The sequence below is a fragment of the Rhea pennata genome, chromosome 6 (assembly GCF_028389875.1).
Source record: "Rhea pennata isolate bPtePen1 chromosome 6, bPtePen1.pri, whole genome shotgun sequence".
Lineage (NCBI taxonomy): Eukaryota > Metazoa > Chordata > Aves > Rheiformes > Rheidae > Rhea > Rhea pennata.
The window spans coordinates 3,439,272-3,456,294 of NC_084668.1; the positions used below are offsets into that span (position 1 = coordinate 3,439,272).

The 17,023-nt window shown below is 41.1% G+C and overlaps 1 long non-coding RNA gene across 1 annotated transcript in view; it reads left to right on the top strand.

Moving 5' to 3' along the window:
• The window catches only part of LOC134142327 (uncharacterized), a 31,159-nt gene extending 14,788 nt beyond the window's left edge, over nt 1-16,371 (top strand). Inside the window, exon 4 of the long non-coding RNA XR_009958829.1 lies at nt 16,271-16,371. This is a non-coding gene — a long non-coding RNA (uncharacterized LOC134142327). The remainder of the gene's footprint in view (nt 1-16,270) is intronic.
• Nucleotides 16,372-17,023: the final 652 nt, after the last annotated feature.

The following is a 17,023-nucleotide window of genomic DNA, read 5'->3' on the forward strand; positions in this document are numbered from 1 at the left end:
TTTTCTCAGAAGTCCATCTGAGAAGCTGCCCAGGAGCCAAGGATTCAAGTAAAACAAATAGGCAAATGACTTGTCAAGAAGCAAGGCCTATCAGACTGCTGTGTTCCTCCAGATCGTTTTGATTTGACACATCAGCATTTTTCAACAAGAGGATATTTCATCAGAAACTCCTGGAACAGCTTTAGTTCTGACCTCAGTAATAATTCTTCATGGGTGAAAAATGGCATTTCTTTACTCTGTCACTTCTCCTCCCTTTGTTCTTTCCCTCTGTTGCTTTTTTCTTGTTCAGCTGGATTTAGAGCATGATCTCACTTCTGCCAAATCTCATAATTTTGCTGGGAGTCTTGTCATATATGGCCTTCTTCTCAAAGACGCGGTCATGTGAATGCATCTGGCTCGCAACCTGCGTTCAGACAGAAACGGACACTTCGGTCCTCACGTATCTGAAGGAGAATCTGCAGATTTAGAAACTAGCAGTTAAAAGGTAGTATTTTTAAAACTGTTGTATAATTTTGCAGTTAGAGAAACCTGTGGCTGAGGCTGGCTCTGAGACCTGCATTCCGATCTTTGGGTATTTTTTGATATTCCTTAAAAATTCCTCCATTTACTTGAGGATGATGTAGCTGCCATAAAGCTGTTATGTGATATATAAGAATTAGTATGACATGTCTCAAGAGAATCATAGACCAGAAACATGCAGCGGATGAATATATCTCGCTTTCTCTCTACGAGTCCTCTCACACGTCCAAATGCACCTAATTTCTAAATCCTGTCATCTCTTCAGAAATTAAAGATCAATAGTGCAGATGTTTACTGTCCAGGAAATCTGCATACACTTCCAGTCATGTATCATTTGGAGCGGTATTTTGCCTCAAATGAACCTTTGTCCTATACAATTCTGCTGTTGTGCAACATTTATTACTGTGAATCAGAAATGCTGGACCATGAACCTGAAATTATGTATATTAAAAAAAAAAAAAAAAGACTAAGTAAGTAATTCCACATGAGAGCTGAGTTTCCTGTGGAGGCAGGGTGCGGGGGCAGTTGCTTGCTCATCCCCCGCTTTTTCACACAGTTCCACACCTAAGTTTTAGGCCAAGAAAATAGGATTTTTAAAAGGAAACGCTTTTTTTTTTTTTTTTTTTTTTTTTTTTTTTGAATCCAGTGACACACTCAGTATTAAGTGCATAGACCATAGGGAGTAGAACTTGTTTAGGTGGCTCTCATAAAGGATGTCCAGAGCTACCCCCTGTTTGCTCCCTGGCTGCTCTGTGGATTTATAAGCTGTTGCTGAAGTGGCACAAATTCAGTGCATGGTCTGTAGCGGTCTGTAGCCTGCTCCTTGGTTTCTCGAACGCAGGGGGTGGGAGTTTTACCCAGGATATGAAGGGATGATACGGTGTTTATATAATATGTGCTGCAGCTCTGTCTATAGTTTAAAACAGACTGTTTCACTTGCAGTTTGAGGGCGACCGCTGCTGTGGCTGCATGTTAGGTGTGCTCAGAGTTCATCTGCAGGCTGAGACCCCAGGAGGTACCTGAGGTCTCCACCTGGTTTCTGGATCCTTGTCCCCTCCCAAACAAGAATCATCTGCAGCACCCAGGACCGTGCTCAGAAGCAGTCCTGCAGGTGCCTGGAGGACTTTCAGGCTGGACAGGCTGGTGTCTAGTGAGATTTCTCTTCTCCCAGCAGAAGAGGCTGGTGAGAGAGGTTGTTCTGGATTATAATTAGAATTCAGCTGCCGATCCTGAGCCGAAGTCGCGGTCAGGTGCTGAAACCCTTTTGTGGGATGTAGTGCATACAAACCAGCTCATAGCTAGAGGACTGTCAGCTTAGGTCTAGATGTTATTTACTTTTTATAAAGTTAACATTTTTTAAAAAAGATTCTGAGCATGCACTTTTTTGAAATTGTACCCAGAAACAAAATGTTGGGATTGCAGATGTAGGAAACATGTTTTCCATGAGGAAGGTGCAGTTTTCAGTCTATCATTTTCCCAATGTATTTAAAAAAAGTAGGAACCAATTACTATTAACTCTTAATTACAAGCAAATTTTTAAATAAATGCAATGGAAAGTACTTTTTCCAGAGCAGTTGAAAACAGTGGATTTCACCCTAAAATGGTTGTGTTCCAAGAGGATAGAGCTACCTAAGCAGGGACGTCCAGTCCCATGGTTTTCTCAGAGACCAGTACTCTGGCTTTAGTCTCCCTGTAACCTATTTTTAAGAGGTTAAGTACTCATTAAGATAAGATAGAGCAAAAGATTGAACACATTGTAAAGGAACATTATCCATAAACTAATTTAGAGCTCAGTCACATGAAAGCCAAGCCTAGTTTTGCTCACATAGTACAAGATAATGATATGTTTCAGGATTGCAGCTGAGGACAAATTTGACAGATCTGTGCACCGTGCAATCACATTTGCTAATGTTGGTTTTAAAACAGTAAAAATCAAGCCCTGTTGGAAATATTTTCTTGGGAAAGCTGTGAATGTGTCTTAATATCGCCTAGTAATAGAGATGGGCACCCATTCAGTAGGAACATGGCATGTTGGTCCTTGCAGAAAGATCACTGCTGATGATAGTCTGATGTACCTCTCACCTTTTCTAACCTCTGTTTTCCTTTGATCTACAGTATTTAGTAGCTCTTGATGCAGTTATCATTGCAGCTCTGGCTAGGAGATCGTATAGAAGTCACTCTGAACTGAAGAGCTCCGTCTTGCCTGCTCATTCATCTTGAGGTAGAGGTTTATGGAGTTATTTGGGTTGAAGATGTTATTTGGTCATAGCTGGCCCGGGAGAAGTGGAAGAGCCACGCATCCCTTAGCCTGCCTGGCTCGCTAAAGGCACCCACCCTGGATCCCGCTCGCTTTCGTATCGGTGAAAAGGCATGCCTGGCAAAACAGCCCCTCTGAGGGCTTTTCGATTTTGCAGTGTGCTCCCTCCAAGTCTGAATTCGATAATTTCTTGATATGCTGCAAGACATCTGTTTCAGGGGATTTTTGGAGAGGATCGTGAGATCACTTCCCATAACGATGGATGAATAGAGAGAAGTTTCCATAGGTGTTCCCTGGCTGAGTTCCTGCTGGAACGATTATTTCAGCGCTTGTGGGATTTCAGTATATTGTATAATTAGCAAAGGTGTCAGGAAAAATTGAGCTTGGGAGAAGCATGTTTTTATCATTTTAAATCTTTATAAATAAATATCCTGCCATCTAAGTTGTGCAAGTGATTTAGGCACCTGGGTCTCAGACACAGAAGTTACCAGCATCAGCTACTCCATGGGAGCTGCCCCTGGATAGGCTCTTCCTTTGCAGCAAAGGCAACATAATTCAAATGGGAGAGCTCAGCTATCTCACAGTGCTTTATAATTATTACACCCTAAGAGTTCACACAGTGCCAGTGAAAACAGCTCAGCCAATTTGGGGAAGCTGGTTTTATATCCATCCCCAGTGATCCTTTATCCTTAGTTCCTTTTTAAAGCCAGATGCCAGATGCCATCCCTCCCCACGGTGATGGGAATGGTGGAAGTAACACCCGTCATGTGTATTTACAGTGCTGGGACACCAGGGGCGAAGGCAGCCAGCCTTCACTAGCTCTTTGGCCGAGGAGTTTTGAATACAACCTCAGGGTGCTTTAGAAGCCCTTTGCCACCTGGAGCCAGGTTTGGGTGGTCATTTCTTCGGGTAGGAGCTGCTAGAGCAAATGGTGGGAAAGGAGCACGTGCCTAGGCTCAACCCTACGCATTTTTGTGCTTGTGCTTTAGGGTGTTCTGGTTTAAAGAAAACAGTGTTTGCTATGGGTGGAGAGTCGTGGGGAGCTGGGAAGTAGAGGAACATGCAACACTCTAAAGGATGTGATCAAATAATAGAAGTTAATTGTTTAGGTTTCAGAAATACTGACAGTTTGTGCTAAATTGGCTTTCTGTAACATACCTCAGTAATGACAAATGGTAAAAGCAGGTGGAAACGAACCTATCCAGCTGTTGCAGCCGGGGGGAAGTTGGAAGTAGTCTGAATTCAGCAGGTTTGTACATGTTATATAAAAAGTGGTTGCTTGTTGACATTGCAGTGTTGAAAAGCTCATATTTTCTTAATGCTTTTTTAATGAAAGATCAGTTCTAGCAGAACTTTCTCATTCCTCCTGTTTTTAGATTTGCCTTCAAATAGTTCTTAGTTATCTGAGAAGTCACTGTAATGTTGGGAAACTCAGAAATAGATGAGGCCCACTTGGAAAATTTGTTTCAGGAGGGCAAAGGCTTTTGTTTGGAAGTGAATGACTTCTGTGAAGGGAGCTCATTCTTTACATTCTGTTCTTTGTTGTGGCGCTGCCAAGTTATGGGTAAACAAAACACTTAATGCACTTTTCTGTGTATGATTTGATGAGAATGACGTACAAAGCTCGAAGGGGAAATTAAGCCTTTTCTGGTGAATAAAAAACAAGCCTTAAAAGTGGTGAGTACTTCTTGCTGAAATCCTGTGCAGATTGTGCAACAGTTCTTGAAACAGATACGAAGGGAGGGGGATAAGTAATACTTCTGTGTGTTTGCTGCCTTAGGAAATAGGTTAGGAATGAAGTGTTCTCTGGTTGGCTGCAGAATCTCTTTTTAAGTAAATGCATACTGTGTATATTGTCAACACACTTTCAAGGAAAAATTTTCCATCCTATTCAAAACAAAAAATCCAGCAGAAGGATAAAGAAGATGCTGCAGAGAATCACTCCAGTCCATTTTAAATAAAAGGGATGTATGGAGAATAATTGCATTTACACTTTTAAAATGTTCCCATAGATACTGCCCTGTGCTTCCTTCTGGTAGGACCAGCAAGGTGTAGGGCCACAGCGTTTCCTTGGCTTTTCCCAGGGCGCATGGGCTGAGGCAGATGCTGGGGAGCTTTAAATGCATGAGACGTTTCTCACAGTAAAAATCCCTATGGAGAGACCGAGTAATATCACATTTAACCTTTGCTAAAATGTCAATAATACAATATATTTTTCCAGCATAATAAATACATGGTATTTACTCACCACCACAGGTATATACATCACTACAGGCTGGAGATTTTTGCACAATAATTCTTGAGCGTGGATATCTAAAGTGAAAATATATGCAGAATTGCAGGAGGTAAAGTTTGACTGGAATGATAGATTACTGGAAAGTTACTGCAGTTTTGCAAAGTTCAGAGGCTAGTAGCATAGGTGTAACCTGAGGAAATTGCTGTCAGAGTTGTGCGGAATAAAGAGGCTGCTGTGGCTCACATATGTTGGGGTTCAGGTTATCTGAACAAGCATCTGGAAAAATAGATGCAAATGTTTGGCTGCCCTGAAAAACTGCAGTGCAGAGGCTTGTCTGAAATCTCAGACACTTGGAGCAGCATCAGAAAAGCCACAATAAGAAATAAAGCAGCTATTAGCTCATTAAGCTAGTGAATCTCTCAGGTTGTTCAGAGATTACCCACATATATGTTTGTTTTGTTTTGTTTTGTTTCCCAGTTCCTGTACTTTGCCCTATAAGTGCACCAAGTTTGCAGAAAGGGCAGCCCGTGGAGGCCGTGACTACAGAGCAATGGATCCCTGTATATCGAACCTTTGCTAAAATGTTTACATTTGGCTTTTTAAAACAAGTCTGCTGAAGTAGTCAGATTTGTACTTTGTCATAATTCAGGGTGCTAAGTAATCTACAGAATGCTTCTGGAATTCGAGGAAGTGAATGTCTCGTGCTCAAGATCACAAAAGAACCGCTGAGCAAACGGTGCAGTTGCAGAGATCGCTCCTTCCGGCAGAGGGGAAGGAGCACGAGAAGCAAGCCTGGAGCAGACAAAAATTAATGTCCAACTGCATTTGAAACACCCACGGCAAGGCAGCAGTTAACATCATGTTAGCTTATTGGCTCTTTGGGATTTTTTTTTCGCTTTTGCTTTGCTTTATAGGTGTGTTGGCCTGTGATTTGAAGGTCCAGTGAAGTACTTCATTTTAGGGGTGCAGCTGCTGCACCTCGCTTGACTCCGTTCACAGACCCCGTCAAACATGGCAGTGATGATTGCAGGAGGATCAGAGGGAGTGAAGAAGGAATAGGGCCGCCTTGGCACTCAGTACCCTGACAAGACATTACAGCAGGTTTTGAGGAGGCCCTTTGGCTTTTTTAAAGAGTGCTTCCTTCCTGAAGGGCTCTGAAAACATGCGGATTACAAGGATCAAGGCATAATCGTCTCGACTGTTTGTCAAGGGTGGTCACTTCCAGCCATATCCAAGCTACTCCAAACAGAAGTAAGGAACTAGGACATTTCTAAGAGAGAGTGCAGTTTGTGCATCTGAAATTCAGTAGGGAAAGGCAAGCTTCTTCCAAAATAAATACTGTTCAAAAACAGCTATACAGTAGCAGAGCTGAGGAAACGGCGCTGAGCAATTACAACACTTTGCAGGGGCAGAGAAGGAAATAGCGGACTCTTACGAGAGCAGTCCCTGAGAACTGCTGGGAGCAGGGAAAGATCTATGAAAAAAAAAAAAAAAAAGGCAAGAGGGGAGTTCAGCGTCAAACTGGCAGACTTGACAGTGTCATCTGTAAAATGATATCATCTGCCAGAAAGCCTGCTGCCAATTCATACATTTTTCTGCATTCACAAGTTACAAGTGTGCAGCTGTGAGGCTATTGAATTTCATGACTGTACATTTGCAGCTTGTGAATTTGTCAGTAGGCATTTCCATCTTGGTAATATTTGCTGAGAGCTGTGCAGTATGTATTGCTTTTATATTAGCTATGCTTAGTACAGTCTGCAAATGTTAATCAGAGGATCTCTACTGGACCATAGGAAAAGTATCTGAGACACCGTATTTCCTTACTGTTTTGCTTTTATATTTCTTGGGTTTCCAGAACTCTTAATCGTGACTGGAACATCATTGTGCTAAGCACCTGAATACTGTTTCAGTTCAGAAATATGTGTAGTCAACTAGGAGAATGTCATCTACCTCACATTGTCATTATTTTCATCCTTTGCTTTTTTATGTTGAGCTCTAAGAAAACTTCATCCTCCAGCATGCAGTACAAAAATTTCTTATTGTGCAAACAAATGATTTTATTTATTTAATGCATACTAAGAATAGAAGTGAAGTTTTATAAACATTAATTTGTTTGCATTTGTAGAATTGTGAGCATTAGGAACAAGCCTTATATTTTTTTCATAAATGAAGGAAGCAAAAATGTCTACATAAAGTAGTTTGCTGAGGACCATGTAGAAAAATCTTATTTTTAGGAATGAGTTATAAATGCATCCCTCTTAAACTGAGTATTCTAAAAATTCTGGGTAAAATTGTGCTGCAAAGGCACAGTTCTGAAGTAATGGGATATCTATGTGGAAGAAGGGGAGCCCTAAGAAAAAACATCTTTTTTTGTGTAGCAGAATTCACTTTGTAATATCTGGGCAGCTCATTTCGCAGTGGGAACTCTGCCAACAACCTAGTTTTGTAGTAAATAAATATTGCAGGGAAAAGCTGGCTGAAGAGAGATAGGTAGCTAAGTAGACTCTTGAACACATTTTTATTTATTTATTATTTTATTTGTTGTAACTCACCCCTAGTTGTATACAGAACCTGTCTGGATACGGCTGGTAAATGAGAGGCTCACCCTCCAGAATTGGAATATAATTAAATAATACTCCACTACAACTACCAGCTCTTCCTACTTCCAAATTTCATACCTTTTCACTGAGTCAAATGGTCACGTGCAGAGGGCCGATCTTCTGGTCATCCTGACCAAAAAACACGTATGCTGTGCTAGGCCAAACAGCAGTTTGAACTGCCCTGGGAAGACGGACAGCTGGGGTCCCAAAGCGTTGCATGGTGACACACCACGATGAGGAGGCCACCAGCTCCTCCAGCTTGCTTCCGGGGCTGAATTAAGGTTTTGCCCCAGCGGTGCAGTTTGCTGTAGTCCCAGCTGGACAGAACTGTGCGTTAGGGTAATAAATGCCACCTGTGCAAGCTACCCTCACAAGCACCCTTTTAGTATGATTTTCTTTGTCATCATGGTGGTGCTGTTGCTCTCTAAAGGCTTGTCCTCAGGACTCCTGCAGCCTGGCACATGGATACTAGAGCACAAGGTAAAGAAGAAACAAACTGCAACTTTGGTTTTCTCAGTCTGTTACAGTCGGTAGTTACTGCAGTGGTTAGCTAATTCAAATTTGGATCCTCCAGAGGGTGGTTTATCTGTTGCTGAAGTGTCTGCAATGCCTGGGGAATAACAGAGCTTTTGAAATGCAGATCTCTTTGCCACGGAAAGTCTGGGTGCATCGCCTTTTTCCGTGGAGGTAAATCTTACTTCACATTCCTTACCAGTTTAGGGGGAAATAATTATAAATATCTTCTGCTGGCTACAAAGAAATAACTAAATAAACTCCCAAGTTCAAGTATGTGTGGTTGTTCCATAGTGAGCAGTGTAAATAAATGAAGCAGTCTTTTTACTACTTCTGGGCTTCTGCAAAACATAGCCAGTTGATAATGTAGCGTAGTAATATTAACACATGCCTGTTCAGAAATGTGATGCATACTTTTGGGTCTTTGAGATTAGTTCCTCTGAAGTGCTTTTTCTTCGGCTGCCTGAAAAGATTTTTGGCTCCACTTCAGTCTGGGAAGAAGACAGCTGCTCAACTTCTGACACACATGAAGAAAATTGATGGTATGCCATCTTCAAAATTCCCTTTTCCTGGCAGGCAGGACGCGGCTGAGTGCAAGGAGTCGTTTCAAGTTTGGGCTTTGTTTGTTTTGTTTTGTTTTTTTTTTAATGTTAGTTGGGGCAGGCTTTGGCGGTGCTTACTTAGGGGGGTTGCCCTTGATGGTAACGTTTCAACACTTGCATAGAGTCTGCATCTCTGTGAGCGTAAACAAATATCCTCTCATTAATACTTACACGGCTTGCTTGCTTAGCGGTTGTTTGGCGCTGTCATTAGCATGATTTTGCATAATGAGTTAAAACTTTGTTGCTCTCTCTCTTCATCGTGGCCATGCATGGCAGGAATGCAGCAGGAAGAAAGCTCAGCGAGGGTCCCTGCAAGTGTGGGGCTCCTTGGAGCATTTCTGCGAGTAGAAAGGCATGTGGGCAAGCAACAGGAGTCATGTTTTGTAGCTAGTGACCTTAGTTTGCCCATCATGATGTTCCTCTGAGCTCTCTGGTCTTCTGCCCAGTGTGGGAGCATCTCCAGATGCCTGTGGACTCCCCACTGCAGAGTACCTGGATTTATTGCTTTAACAAAGGAAGCTCCTTCCTTTGTGCTCTGCTGCCACCGTCTCCCTGCTCCTCAAGATCATACGAACCACAGTGTCCTTGTTGTGCCACGTGGGCTGTTTCCTGGATCGAGGTTCCTGTCTGGGAAGGACTTCACCCATCTGGGGCTGTGGGTGAAGTACACCCTCAGACCTGCCAGTCTCGCAAGTACTGACTTTACTGTGTTTCTGTCCTATTCATTTGGAAAAGAACCTCGTCCTTCTCTGGCTTTTCTTCATGATTATAATTATTGTTGTAAAGGATTTGATTTTGATGCACATTTTCATATTCATTTTTAAAACTCCATGGAAAACAAGCTGTGTAAAGCTGTGAATAATGCCACATGACATATGCTGCCTGTCTGACGGCGGGAGCTGAAGAGCCTGACAGAAGTTACTGTTTTTGGAGCTGGACACTAGTGAGGGCTGAGTACGAGGCTCAGCCCTGGGCTTGAGGCAGGAGGGACTGGGAATCGGAGGTCCAAGCACAAGGAGGAGCTCAGCGCTGCTCCAGCACAGATGCTGGCTAGATGGGGCACATGGGTGTGCTCAGAGCTGCCCTGAATGAGAGCAAAAACAAATATAACATAGTGCTAATATCCTCTGTGAACGAACAAATAAACAAAACCTTCCTCTTTAAATCACAATATTTTAATAGCTTAGCAAAGTGTGTAGGGGAACGTTAGCAGAGGCGGTGCCAGGGGCTCTGCCGTGGCACTAAATGATGGCTATTTGCACAGCTCAGTTTTCTTAGTTGGATGTGGAGTTAGTAAGTGCTCTGTTTCCCGTGTTCCGCCTGGTTGTTGCTGAGCAGTACCGGCAAGCCTCAGGGCGACGGGGGATTCCTGCGCGGCAGCCGTTGCAGAAACACTTAGGAGTACAAAACTCTCCTGTAAAACTGCTTTGTTTCTTCAAAGTGGGTAAAAAAGACTCTACCCAACTGTGCTGAAGCTTGGCTCTTGTTAATTATTTCATGAAGGCAGCAAAATACCTCCCAATGACTAACTCTCTGAGATTAAATTCTTTCTTGTGGGAAATGAAAAGTTGACGGGAGGTTTGGATAAAATAAATCAAAAAGATTTCCGTCTTCAAGAATCAAATACTGGCACCATCCACCTTCAGTTGTGACTTCCATTTTCCCTGGTGAAAGAGAAACAGGTTCAGTCAGAAATGCCGCTTTTCCGGCAGACGTGGGGATGGGAACGGTGCCGCGAGGCGGCTGGGGGAGGCGCTTGCACCCGCGAGGCTGCCGGAGCCGCCGTGGCAGCTGCCCTGCTCCGGCTCCCGGCGGGCTGTTGCTCTTCCCCCCTCGAAGGCCGCGGCGCAGCGGCGATTCCACATCCGTTAGCGAGTGACACAGGATACCCTTCGGCTGTATTAACTGGTAGCCGGTTTTGACGTTTTCGTCTCCAGCGAGTCCACTCGCTGTTTTAGGGGAACGTGGAAATGTGGGTTTGGTCCTAGCGCGGGCCTTTGGTTCGCGTCTCATGCAACCGTTGCTGGTTCGGTGGAGCTGACCTGTCCAAAAAGTGCAGCTACCTCCTTTAGCCTCTTAGGCAACCGCAAGAATAACTCCATCGAGAATAAACCTGCAAAAAAGCCCGAAAAACAGACTGAAATGAAATACATTGGTGTAAATAGCCGTGTACAGTTACTTCCTCCCTCTGTACCTTTTCAAAGCCTGCAGTGATGTGCTCTGATTCCTAAGCATAAATCCTGACTTGTATAAATTCAGAGATTTCATCTGTATAGATCTGCAAATCGCTGCGATATTAATACCTGAATATTTTTATGGCACATTCTGAAGTCAATAGGCAAAAGGTTTCTGAATAAAAGCCGTAAAATTACCTTAGGAATTATTAACTAATCCCTATATTACCTTTGAATTATAAAAGCATTGAGAAATGGAGAGGAGCATTGAAAAGCATCAGTCTCAGGTTCTTTAAAAATGCAATACTAATCATTTGAGCAGTGTACAAATCTTTTATTAAAGATGAAGAAGAAGCCATACTTTTTTATTAACTTGAGGATATGTTCAATCCACATGATTGAAAATGTCATTACTAACTCGAGTTAGGAAAATGATTTATTGCTGAAACAAGATAGAAGGCATTCTGTTGCCCCAACTGTATTTATTGTGAAGAAAACTATCAGTTTGTATCTACTTTTGTGTATTAAGTATTTCTAAGGATGGATTAGATTTTTTCTGAGAATTACAGGGTTTCACTGCAGTCTGCAACTGAGCTATAACTTTAAGAAAAAATGCTTGAACCAAACTTATAGGTACCAAGAGAAAAACTTTTATATTAGTAAATTAAGGTGAAAATTGCTTTACCTGATTGGAAAATAGCGTATACAAAAATTCAGATTTTATAAGAAAGGGCAAAAATTATGCCCTTGTTTTTTGAAAAACACAGAGACTAATAAGATGTTAATATTGTAAAATGAACATCTAACGGTACATATTTTTAGGGATTCTTCATATATCAGTTATACTGGTATTTATTTTCTTTATCAATATAGTGTAGTTAAACTGTTTAAAATGAGCCCTTGAAGTGAAGTCTCAGTTTGCAGTGATGAAAAATGATCAACTCAGTGACTTTATGTCCTAAATACTATCTGACTTGGGAAAATATGTCTAGAAAATATATATCATTTTTATCCTTACAATACCTTAAGCAGGTCAGTTAATTTGTGTAAGTGGTAGGCAGCTATATGGGTATTTTGCATTTGAGTAAATGTCTTAAAATACTAAATTATGCCCAGCAGAAGTTCCAATACTATTTATGTTACATGCTACAATGTAACAGGGAGATAATACTGAATTTATGTATGTCATAGCAGCTGTGGAAAAAATGGGTTATACACACTTGCATATAAAGACAAGACATTAAATGATGCCATCAGTTCTTGCAAGCCAGCAGAAATAGCTTTTCTCTTCCTAATAGCCATGGCTGGATGGCTCCCAAGGCTGAGTGCTACTTTTGCACATCCCACAGGAAGTTTGGATTCTCTCCTACACTGGGGGTGGAAAATGCCTGGTATTATCATGACAGGTGCTTTAAGTATTGAAACGTAAACCTTTCACTAATCCTGGGTAACATATGGCCTGCCCTGGGCTTTGCTCCAGAGGCATGTTTAGGGAGAAAGTGCCTATCTGGAGGTAAAGAAACATTTCTGGAAATGGATTGCTTCAAAAATTTGGCAGCTCTTCAGATGTTCAAAATGTTAAAAGCAGTCAAGAGAGAGATCAAATAGTGGATAGAGGTGAGGAAAGTAGTCAAAGGTGCTTAACGCATTGTAAAGCCATGGGAGAAATGTGTTACACACACCTCGTGGTCCTTTAAGGAGGTATTCATGTGACAATTTCCAAAGGTGTGTGATAAATAATTTTGTTGGGCACTTTTATCCATTTTATTTATTCTCAGTTCACTGTTCTACTTCCATCTAGACTGAGTCAGTGATTAATGCACTGAGCAACTTCAGATTCCACTCAGTAATTTCAAAACTTCAGATATTTAAAACCTAATAGAATATTTCCAGATTCTCCACTTAAAGACCTATCTTGAAGCTGTCAAGAAAGATCCAATGGAAAATACTGTGTATGTGAGGTGCAGAAGTGCTAACAAACCTGAATGGACTTTTTCCTTGGGTTAGACAGAGAAAGCTGTTTCTAGTGAAAGAAGGATGTTTCCAGTTTCCCGGTAAGCCCTAGCAGTCGCTTCAGGAGGCATGGGACTGTCAGCATGCCAGCCTCTGGGTATGGGCAGGAGTCGCTTGCATTCGCCCTAAATATGCTATGTAGCTGTAGCCTCAATTTGAGAAGTCTCAGCTTATCAGAAATTCTAGGAAATAGCGGTGGGGTTCATGCTTCTGTTTGTGCTTGGCCTGCACTAATCAAAATAAATGGCTTTCTGAGGAATGGCAGAGTAAGAAAAATGCCACCAAACCATCTTTTAAAAATCTCACTTAAATATATTTCCAATACGGTTTCTGTTGTCATAGTTTTGGCAGTTGAGGGAGGAGCATCAAGAGAACAAGAACTTATTTTCTGTGGAAAATCTGTTTTTCTTTCTTTTTTTTTTTTTTCTTTCTTTCTTTTTTTTTTTTTCTCCTATGTTTGCACATAAGTCTGTTTTCATTCCTATCTGGAAGATACAATCTTCATCTGAAATCTTTAAGTTGTAGCTTTATGAAATAGCATCAAAGCTGGTGATAGTAAACACATTAACCATCTTCTGATGATTAGCATGATCATTTTAAGATCTTATTTTGTCACGTGGGTGTAGGACGGATGAGATTCCTTATGTAAATCCAGTACACACCAACGTCTGCTTAGTCTGAATGCTTCCTGCATTTCTCCTGATCTCAAAGGATGAGTTTACACTAGGGTTGGGGGGGGACAGTTCATCTACTTTGTGACTGCTCCAAGGTGCAAAGCAAGGCACACAAATGTGGGCAATGTTGGTTTTGGATGAAACTTGGCAAGCAGATGTGCTCCGGGGTGTGCCTTACATACTCTAACCGAAGTAGGCGTCTGATCGGTGGGAACTGCTGGAGCTGAAGCTGTTCTGCAACAGACTCCCCCCCCCCCCCCCCAAAGCGAGAGTAGTGGGGAAATCAGGTCCTTGGCACCAACTATTTTGCTCCTTGAGACACGCTCGTTGGCCACTAGTACATGCTAATGTAGACAGAACTAAAGTAGCTCCTTGTATCGCATATGTGAATGACAAAACATGAATGAGACAAGATGAATTTCAAATAGATCAGTGTACACACTAAATGGCATAACTGCTCACTTCTGAGCTTATGTGATTTTATTTTTCAAGTGTTGACACTCAGCACTATGGCTGGTGTCTTAATTAAAATTTGCTCAAAATATTGCATTCTGGATTTCATCTGCTAGATTCTGATTTTTCTCTTCAGAAATCTTTAAGTTTATATTAATCATCTTACTTATCTCTTAATTTATTTTAACTATTCTATTGGAACTGTATTGTAATTTATTTCTAAATATTATTGAAAAACCTATTTGATTTTGAAAATCTGTGAAAAACCCAGCTGCTTCAAAAGGAATAGAAAAAATACAGTGCTAAATCTGAACCCAAATAATATGTCTAACTTACTACTATCAAACTATTAAGTTTGGATTGGGATCTAATTTATGGCTTATATACATTGTAAGATCTCTGTGTCTCTCCTACTGTAGAATACCAAGAATACTTCAATGATTTGACATTGCTTTCAAAAAGTACAATTATAATATATTCCATAGAAGAGTTATGTATCACACTAGTCCTTTGTTGTAGACGGCAATAAATTTGACACAGCTTGGTTCAGAGCTGCGTGTTTGACTTTTTTCAAAATCTTGTCTGATAAGACTCATAAGACTTGTAATGTGTTGTAAAGAGGCTCAGCTATCAGAACAGTGTTATAATTGTATTTATTTATGTAGATATGCATGCACGTATACACAAGCACATATTTTACATATAGAGGTAGGTAAGTATAAAAAGTTTTCAGAAATGAGGTCCTAAGTGTTAGTGAGAATGCTGGAATAGCTACAGGCCTGAAAAGGTGTAGCTAAGGTATGTGTATGATAACTCCAGAAATACCATAGTGATCCTAAATAGAGAGCTATGAAGAAGGGCCTGATGCTAAGAGGCAATTAACACATGTATTTTGGGGGTAAACGTTATATTGTGCTTTGACATAGCACTCGAGGCAAGATCTGGCTCCCTTGCGGTGGCCATTGTATGTTACGAGAAGGCCTTTTTCTTCAGGCGTTACCTGGTGGCTTCTCAGATATCTTTGTGACTTCTTCAGGCCTTTTAGGTCTGGAATTGGGCCCCGAGGCTATGAACAGTTCCTTTTTGGACTTCACCCCACACCAATGCGATGCTTCTCTGAAACCAGGTCAAAGAAAACTGAAGAATGAAAAAAAATATATATATATTGGTAGATGATATAATGTCCTGTACTACGCTGTGTCTTTCTCCTGAGTTCTTCATCTGTAACTTGTTATTTAGGGTACAAACGCTGGCATATATTTATATGCTGTTGCGTGAAGCAAGCCTACACAATGGGGTGCAAATCAGGACTGAAAAAGGCCTCTGTGTTCAAAAGCATTTAAATATGTATACAGATAAGGACTCGTACAGAGAGTCTAACCAGATTAAGTAACTAAGTCCTGTGAACTTCTTATGGGAAGGTGTGCTTTACATCTAATATCACTTGTCTGCATTGCCTGGAGGCTAAATGCTGTTCAAATCTATCACTGTTTAATGTATTTGAAATACTACCTTCTGCTTGCAAATATTCTCAGGTAGCTTTTGAATATGAGAATTCATGTAGTTGTCCATATTCTCTTGACCAACACTTTTTTCCTCTCTAGTTTAATATTTGGGCTAGAGAAAGCATGCGAGGGAGATTTTTGTTTTTCTTTATTTGTATGTAGCTGACAGGAAGGAGAGAAAAACTAGTAGCCCAATAGTCAGGATGTTCTTTGAAGCTGGGAAGGGTCTTTCTTGCTAGGCTCAGGACTGACCTGGTATAAAAGGAAAAGAAATGTTGTAAAAATAGGACTCTTCATAAAACAACTGTCTTTTTTTAGCCAGCCAAACACAAAACTTGCATCACATTGCCCGCCAGGACGGAGCCTGTTAGGTTGCCCACCCCTGCTAGGACAGATGCTGTTTCACAGCATGGCAACCTATGTTGCTGCCTGGGGACCTCTGCCATTTAGGGATGACTGCCCCACTTTTAGGAATCCCACAACCTTTCAGGCAACTGATGTTTTAGGAATTTCCCAGGACTTAATGGATTAGCTAATGGATCTGCTACCTTCAAAGTGGCATCATGTTTTGAGAGTTGGAGTCAGACTGATCACACATCTAAGACAATTTAAGAATGCATTTGCTTAAAAATACAGATTTTTTGAAACAAAAACAGAAAAAGAAATAATGATACACACTGCTAAGAATATATGTAGTAATAAACTCTACTTTGTGTGCTCCTAGCTTTGCTCTGCTGTCTGCGTGAGGGCTGAGCAGCCGAGAGTTGTCTTCTGCTGGTTCCACAGGACGTTTACTAGGATGCTTCAGAAACCGGGGACCTGATTTGGCCATGACTTACCTTAGTGTTATGAGGTGATTCATTCAAATTCCTTTGGTGATATTACTTTGGTGTAAAGTTACAAGAGAAGCAGACTGAAGGAAGTAACTATAATGAATATTACATGTAGGTTTAGAGCTCTCTGGCAGCAGTCTTACTACCATGTTCTAACACTTGATTTAATAGAACATCCCATATGTATTATTTCCATCCAATATTAGGCCTCTGCCAATGCTAGTGACTGCAAATTAGGGGTTATATTAGCACCGGATACGCTATTTATTTTGAAGAAATACTGTGTAATACTTGAAGCTACAGAATCAGTTTTGAAATAAATAGATCTTAATATCAGATAAATGATGGATAAAAATTAAGTTCAGACTGTCTCCCTGATAGATCAAGGCAAATGTTCTGCTGGAGATTTAGTGTTAATGCCGTGCAGCAGGGATTTTTTAGGATATCACCCCAATCTCTGTAATGCAGATGAATCATACCCTGGACTTCTGGAGTCTCATTGCTGAACTTGCCTGGTCTTTGGGCAAATCTTTCCGCTCTGCATGTGTTTACTTAAATTCACTTATCTCTTTTTCTTGTTCAGATAGTCTCAAAAACATTAACTGATTATACTAATTACTAAGGCTGACAGATTAGGTAAGGAT